Raw genomic sequence first — 8788 nt, 5'->3', positions numbered from 1 at the left:
GCATCCTTGAGAAATAGGAAACAGAGAAATCGGCTTTGTCATGGGGCGGGGTGGGGGGGGACTTCCCAGTCCCTCCCCTCAATTTCTCATAGCTATCCAACTTGCAAAAATAATAATGCTCACCACATACTTAAAAAAAAATGTATAACATTGCTTCTTTTGTACAGCATGTATTGGATAAACAGGACCTTGGTATGTGTGCAGTTTATGATATGGCTGCAAATGTTTTATAAATAAACAGGCTGATGGGAAAGCAACCTTTTCCAACTTCTTTCAAGGAAGGAAGCCTTGCTTTCGGTAACTAGCAACAGTTGCACCAGAAAGGAAATCCTTTGGGGTAACTCTCTGCCTGCGGTGGCTCCTGTGACTCACTGCGGTGGCCGCAAAGGCCGCTTGCGTAAGACTGCGGACTGCGAGGGATGTACAAACAGCTCTGCAGAAGGGCTGCTGCCTGCATGTGTTAGCCGTTCTGTCTCCGTTTCGTGATACAGGGATAAATAACACTGGCCTACCTATTCAGAGCCTCCTTTGTCACATGCACAAAGTGTCGTTCTCACTTGGCAAATACATGCAGGTATGGCTATCATGAAAAAAATGTAAGCCGCCGGGACACTTGTGCGAAAACTCAAGATCGTGACCATTCACAACCAGAGGCAACAGCATCACCTCCCTAGTTTTGCGAAGCTCAATGAAGCCCTGTGTTTGTATTGATTGACAACTGACTTTGCTCCCTCCAAATCTAAAGTGGCTTTCAATGCCTAGACCAGGGGTCTCGAACCTTTTAAAGCATGTGGGCACATTTGAAATTCTGAGACAGTGTGGTGGGCACAGCACAAAATGGCTGTCACAGGAGGCAGAGTCAGCCACAAAATGGCTGCTACATCTTACTTTTGGCCACGCAGTGAAGATCCTCGTGCTGTGGTGGCAACTAGTGCCAAAGCAATGTTCACTTAGTTCCACTCTGGGATTGCCATCCCCCCACAATGGGGATGGGTTTCCCCCACTTTTGGGGACCCCAATCTGCCGCTGACCAGCTGGCCGACAAAGGAGCCCTGCCCCCAAAGAGCTCTGTTGTGCCCAACGCGCCCGGCACAATGACGTCCCCCAGAGGTGACGTCATTGTGCTGGGGACGTTGTGTGGGGGACACTCTGGCATTTGGGTGAAAACTCTATGGTGTCCATAGAGTTCCCCCCCCCCAATGCTAGCACATCCCCTGAACAACATGCCCACTGTGATGATGTCATTTCCAGGTGGTGTCATTGTGCTTCACATGTGCACCAGAAGACCCCAGGAGCTAGGCTGGAGCCCCCTCCCTGGTACACAGGAAAGACCTGGCAACCTACCCCGCCCACTTTCTAAAAACACTTGACGGGGTGCCAGGAAGGTTTCGGCAGGTGCCATGGTGCCCACGGGCACCACATTGGAGACCCCAGTGGAATCAAGCTTCCCGAATAGCTTTAGTTGATCACCTCTCCTTCTTCTTCTTTTCCACCCCCCCCCCCAAACTCCTTTATTGTGTGGATTAGCAATATACAATGCAATTGAGAAAATACAGATTTCATGTCAGGAGTTGAGGATCCTGAAAGCCTGAAATATTCTCCATCTAGTTTTTGAATGCCCCTGTTTTTTGTGTCAGCTAAGCCAGAAGAGGGCCACCAGGATGGTGAGAGGGTTGGAATCCATGTCTTATGAGGAAAGGCTGAAAGAGTTGGGTATGTTTAGCCCTGGAAAGAGAAGGCTTAGAGGGGACATGATTGCAGTCTTCAAATATCTGAAGGGCTTTCATGGAGAAGATGGAGCAGATCTATTCTCTCTTGCTCCGGATTGCAAGACTAGATCTAATGGGTGGAAATGACAAGGGAGTCGATACCGGCTAAATATCAGGAGAGACTTCCTAACTGTAAGAGTGGTTAAGCAGTGGCACAGACTGCCTCGGGAGGTGGTGGATGCTCCTTCACTGGACGTTTTCAAGCGGAGGCTGGACGACCATCTTTCGGGTATGTTGTAGGGCTGTCTTTCGGCTATGCTCCTGCAGAGTGCAGGGGGTTGGACTAGATGACCTGCAAGGTCCCTTCCAACTCTGACATTCTATGAGTCTAAGCTTGGTTTCTGTTTTTAAACCCTGTTTACTGTGTAGCGCCAGAGGCTGCCTCCTTTGCTTTTTTATTGAGAAATCAGAAATATAAGAAAAGGAGGCTGAAAACATCCTTGGTGTCACCAGCAATGTTCCCTCTAAGATATGGAGTCTTATTAGCAAAAACTCTACTTTGTGAGCTACTGGCATTAAAGTTGTGAGCGAGTGATTTGGCTACTGCATAAGTTAGTTTGCTCTGGAGCCCTCCTTCCTGAGCTAAGGCAAAAATGTGTGAGCTGGAGGCTAAAAAACCGTGAACTTAGAGGGAACATTGGCAGGCTTTGGGGAAGCTCGCCTGGCTGCAACGACCGCTTCTTCGGTTGAAAAGGGGATTTTGACTGGGAAGGGTTATGAAATGCCATGCTGCTTATCCCAACACTAACTAGCGTGTGACTTTGAGCTTCAGTGGGTTGGAATTTCGGGGCCACCTGACTTGGACCGAAGTCATCAGAGCTGGCTGGATCTACCCAGGAAGGACACAAACCATCCCTTGTTGTGAAACCCAAGAAAGCCCATTAGGGTGGAGCCCCTTCCGCTGATGACTTTTCAAGCAACTGAACTTGGAGATTTTTGTGTGTTAATCCAGTGGCGAGGCTGATTGTCAGATCTGGGAAGCTAAGCAGGGCTGGCCCTGGAGGGGATTTGGGTGGGAGACCACCAAGGAAGGCCAGGATCGCTCGCCGCACACAGGCAGGCAATGGCAAACCACCTCTGTGGTCTCTTGCCTTGGAAATCTTGCAGGGTTGCCGTAACTCAGCTGTGACTTGGCAGCATCCCCCCCCACCCCGTACATTTGAAGCACTCACAGAACAGATATGGGAGGGAGTTGGAAAAAGAAGAAGAGATTGGATTTATACCCCGCCCTTCACTCAGAGTCTGAGCGGTTTACAAACTCCTTTCCCTTCCCCTCCCCACAACAGACACCCTGTGAGGTAGGTGGGGCTGAGAGAGCTCTTTCTTGACCTGCTCTTGAGAGAACAGCTCTGAAATAACTTGTGACTGGCCCAAGGTCACACCAGCAGCTGCAAGTGGAGGAGTGGGGGAATCAAACCCGGTTCTCCCAGAATAGAGTCCACGCACTTAACCACTACACCAAACTTTGCCACTTGTTTTTAATTACTGTATGTTGGATATGTTTTTTATGTTTTTAGAACTTTGTACATCACCTAGAACCCCACAATTGTGAAGACAGGCAATTAATAAATAGAATGTAGTAGTTGTAGTAATAATAATAATAATAAAAACATGAACCTGGGACCTGCACACCACCAGAATACAGCAGGTTCCATATGCAACTGACATTCCAACTGCCTTGGGGGGGGGGAGTTTGAGGTGTGGAATGGAGTGAAGTCCAATCAGCTTCCATATGCAAAAGACCAGGTTGTCGCAGCAGTTGTGGTGTGGGCGGGACCCGGGCTTTGCCTTCTGATTGGTGGCGATATATGCTGAGGAGCAGTGCCATCAGCCATACACTGGGAGTGCATTTTAGAATTAGAACTTTGGCACCCACTATGCAATTATATATAAGGAGAGATTATTATTAATATTGCCAACTTGCAGGTGGAATCTGGAGATCTCCCACTATTACAATTGATCTCCAGGTGACCAAGATCAATTCCCCTGGAGAAAATGGTTGCTCTGGAAGGTGGACTCTGTGGCATTATATCCTGCTGAGGTCCCTCCCCTCTCCATACCCTGCCCTGTCCAGGCTCCACCCCCCAAAAATGTCCAAGTATTTCCCAACCCAGAACTGGGAACTGTAATGTATTCAAAGCTGCCTTGAATGCATGATCTGCTGTGAATCATCTCATCAGGAAGAAATGTTAAGCTTCATCCTGGGCTAGGATCCAAATACAGCCAATGACATCGCTAGCCCAGGAAAAGTGTATCCAATCACTTCAAGCAAGTCCCCGAACGGGAACGATCGTGATTGGCTCTTATGCGCTCAATCGTATTGGTTGTTATGTGTATGATAGGCGTGGCTATATTAGCCGGGAATGTTTAAAAGCAGGACAGCTGCTATGTTAAGGCCGTTCTGGCTATCAGATGTTGATCCGTGTTGGAGAAGTATTCGAGTTGAAGAATAAAGTTGTGTTCTTGCTGAAATCACTCTCCAACTATTTGTTAAGCCCAAGACTTAACAATTGGCGACGAAGGTGGGATTACTAGTGTGGGTAGGCAGCCCCGCTAAGCCCACGACAGACAACAGCGAGCATCGCACCGTGGCCGATCAACAGGCACCACCTGATCCGGTGGCAGCGCCTGTCAGGATGACCAATAGCCAGAAGTTCGAGGCATTCGAACCAACCACCGAGGACTGGGATGCTTACCTGACGAGGTTCGAGTTCCACCTCGAGGCGAACGACATCGCCACGGAGGAGAAGAAGCGGGCAGCCCTCCTGAGCTCTTGTGGTAAGAGCGTTTTCGACATTGCCCGGTCGCTGGTTGCCCCCGCAGACATCAAAACGGTTTCGTTTAAAGACCTGACAGAGAAGCTGAAGGCACACTTCTCTCCGCAGCCATCAGAGATCGCCTGCCGGCATGCCTTTTACAAACGAGGTCAGGCAGCCAACGAATCGGTGGCAGAGTATGTGGCAGCTCTGCGTAAAGCTGCAAGACCCTGCAACTTTACCAACATTGAAGAGGCCCTCTGGGATCAGCTGGTATGCGGCATGAAAGATGAACGGCTGCAGCAGCGGTTGTTCGCTAAAACAACCCTGACTCGGGCAGTCGCCTACTCAGAGGCCGTTGCCGCAGAGGCAGCCAACAAATCGACCAGGGAGGTACGTCAACGATTGGCGACTACCGAGCTGCGTGTCCACCACCAGGGGCCCGACAGCGAGTGCGAAGATGCGGAAAATGACGTATGCGTTGTGAGAGGGAGAGCGAACAAGCGGACCCCAGTGAAAGCTTCGACCAGCCCAGCGTGCACCGGTTGTGGCGGGAAACATCCTCGAAAGCGCTGCTGGACCAAGGACGTCGACTGCCGAATGTGCGGTAGGCGGGGCCACATCGCTCGTGCTTGCAGAGCACCAAGGAACTCCTCGCCAGCATCGCTGCCCAGGAATCAACGACCCCGAGCAGCACACAGAGAAGCCAGCTGCCAGATGACAACGAGCTTGTCATTCAAATCTACGGTCCTTCGCACCAGAAGACCAGGAAAGATCCACGTGACCATCCACCTCGACGGCGTTCCATGCAGCATGGAGGTCGACTCAGGATCATCTGTGACAGTCTTGTCATCCCAGATGTGGCAGCGGCTATTTCCAACCTGGAGCCGGCGGCGGCTGAAACCCGCAGACACCCAGGTGTCTGATTTCCAGGGGAAGCGTATTCCTCTAGCAGGGAGGGATACCTTTAACATTGAATTTAAAGGGAAATGTGTGACACTTTCATTACTGGTGGCTGAGGGGGACCGAGTAAACCTACTCGGTTTAGATTGGTTTGAACCTCTATGCATTGCAATTACCGGTGTGAATAACATTTTGGAAAATAAGTGGGCATTACTGTATGCTGAATTTCCTGATGTGTTTGGGGGCGGTCTGGGAAGGTATAAGGGCCCCCCAGTGTCATTTGAACTCGATCCCTCTGTGACCCCGATCCGTTTGAAGTATAGGAAGGTGCCTATTCCGCTTAAGCCGAGGATCGAAGCTGAGCTGGACAAGCTGATCACACAGGGGGTGTTGGAACCTGTCCCATTCAGCAAGTGGGAGACCCCCATCGTCACACCAGTGAAGTCAGACGGATCGGTACGTATCTGCGCTGATTATAAGTGCACCATTAATCGTGCTTTGCAGCAGCATTCGTACCCCGTCCCCATTATCAGCCACATTCTGGCGTTCCTGGGGGGGGGGGCAAGGTGTTCGCAAAATTTGATTTAGCACAAGCATATCAGCAGCTGCCAGTGACCAGGGAGGCAGCTGAAGCCCAAACTATAGTTACCCACAGAGGGGCTTTCAGAGTGAACAGACTCCAATTCGGAGTGAATGTTGCCCCAGTTATCTTCCAGGGATTAATGGAAGGGTTACTAAGGGGGGTGCCAGGAACGGTACCATACTTTGATGACGTGTTAATTGCTGGAGGGTCCGACCAAGAACTCATGGAGCGGGTCAGAGAAGTGTTGAAACGCTTCAAGGGAGCTGGCCTTAAGGTGAAACAATCTAAATGCATCATTGGTGTTCCTAGTGTGGAGTTCTTGGGGTTCAGGGTAGATGAAACTGGTGTCCACCCCACAGATGACAAGGTTGCGGCAATCAAAAATGCCCCACGGCCTCGTAACAAGAAGGAGCTACAGTCCTTTCTCGGACTACTCAATTTCTACCATGCTTTTCTGCCTCACAAAGCGTCGGTAGCGGCTCCATTACATGCGCTCCTTCACAAGGACGCAAAATGGAGGTGGGGTTCAGAGCATGAGTGAGCTTTCGAGGGAGTCAAAGCCTTATTGTCATAAAACGCTGTACTCACACACTCTGATGAACAGAAATTGTTGGTATTGGCCGCCGATGCGTCTCCATTTGGGGTGGTGGTGGTCCTCAGCCATTTAATGCCAGATGGCCGGGAAGCCCCCGTCAAGTTTTATTCGAGGTCGCTCTCTGCCGCAGAAAAAAACTATGCTCAAATTGATAAACTTGTTTCTGCAGTCAAGAAGTTCCATGACTTTTTGTTTGGGAGGAAGTTTCTTCTTGTGACAGATCACAAGCCTCTGTTGGGAATCTTTGCCCCAGACCGGCAACTTCCCAACATTATGTCACCACGAATGTTGCGGTGGGCTCTCTTTCTATCCGCATACGAGTATGACCTCGAACACAGGCCGGGCAAGGCCATCGGACATGCAGACGCACTCAGTCGCTGCCCTCTACCCGGCCAGGACTTGGACCCTGCTCCAGCTAGCACAGTGTTAGCAATTGACAAACTGCCCCAGGCTCCGATCTCCTCCACGGACATTGCTGCTGTGACAGCTAAAGACAATGTACTCGCCCGAGTTTTGAATTGGGTGTGGAGGGGGCGGCCGGTGGGGACTGTGGGGCCGGAATTTAAATCCTTTAAGGCGTGCCAAAATGAGTTGTCAGTTTCTAAGGGGTGCTTGTTGTGGGGGAACCGGGTGGTGGTGCCCCACAAACTAAGAGAAAGAGTGCTGAAATCACTACATGAGGGCCATCCAGGCATGGTCCACATGAAGGCGCTAGCCTGGGGGTATGTTTGGTGGCCCGGGTTAGACGCCGACATCGAGGAGTGGGTGAGGGTCTGCATGCCTTGCCAGCAGGCCAAACCAGAACCGCCAACCGCCACTCCGCAAAAATGGGAGTCTGCAGGGAAGCCTTGGTCCAGGCTTCACCTGGATTTTGCCGGGCCAGTGCAGGGACAAATGTTCTTTATTATTGTCTATGCGTATACGAAGTGGTTGGAAGTTGCACACATGCACTCCACCACTTCGGTTGCTGTTATCAACGTACTGCGTCGATTGTTTGCCACCCACGGACTGCCGGACGTGTTGGTGAGCGACAACGGCACACAATTTGTCTCTCAAGAGTTCTGTCAGTTCCTGTCTGACAACGGCATCAGGCAACTGACAGCAGCTCCATTCCACACGGCCTCTAACGACCAGGTGGAAAGAATGGTCCGGACGACCAAGGAGGCCCTTGCTAAGCTGACACAAGGGGACTGGGGGTTGAAGCTGGCATCGTTCTTGCTACGCCAGCATGTTACCCCGTGCTTTTCCACCGGCCGCAACCCGGCCGAAATGCTTATGGGGTGCCGTCTCACGACATTGTTTGACAGGCTACATCCGGACCTTAACGATCTTAGGCCCCAACAGCAGAGCGCACTACCCAAGGTCCGAACATACGAAAACGGAGACAAGGTATTTGCGCAAAATTATGCGGGAGGTCACTCGTGGCTGCCAGCCACTATTACCAAAATAGTTGGGTCAAGAATGTATGTGGTGCAACTTGCTGATGGTCACAAGTGGCGACGCCACATAGACCAGCTGAGGCAGCGATGGGCAACTGACTGTCCCAACTCACAGCCAGCTGAGTCCATAGAAACCGAGGACCTTCCCCGACCTCCTCCGGAGGTGAGTACTGCTGAGCCCGAGGGCTACAGTACTGTCCAAGAGGCAGGGCAGACCCCTACTCGCGGACCCATAGAAATGGACGGAAGTGTTCCTGACTCTGTGGTCCCAGAGTCAAACAGAGTGCCCCTAGCAGCGCTGTGCCCTGAACCTACTCCACCTCGTAGGTCTCAGCGAATGCGCCGAGCACCGACCTACCTAAGTGATTATGATTGTACATGATTGTTTTTCCTTAGAGGGGAGGAATTTGTCATGTATTCAAAGCTGCCTTGAATGCATGATCTGTTGTGAATCATCTCATAAGGAAGAAATGTTAAGCTTCATCCTGGGCTAGGATCCAAATACAGCCAATGACATCGCTAGCCCAGGAAAAGTGTATCCAATCACTTCAAGCAAGTCCCCGAGCGGGAACGATCGTGATTGGCTCTTATGCGCTCAATCGTATTGGTTGTTATGTGTATGATAGGCGTGGCTATATTAGCCGGGAATGTTTAAAAGCAGGACAGCTGCTATGTTAAGGCCGTTCTGGCTATCAGATGTTGATCCGTGTTGGAGAAGTATTCGAGTTGAGGAGACTGGGAGG

This window comes from Gekko japonicus, unplaced genomic scaffold, assembly GCF_001447785.1.
Source record: "Gekko japonicus isolate JY-2015 unplaced genomic scaffold, Gekko_japonicus_V1.1 scaffold89, whole genome shotgun sequence".
Taxonomy (NCBI): Eukaryota; Metazoa; Chordata; class Lepidosauria; order Squamata; family Gekkonidae; genus Gekko; species Gekko japonicus.
This window is presented reverse-complemented; position numbering follows the sequence as displayed.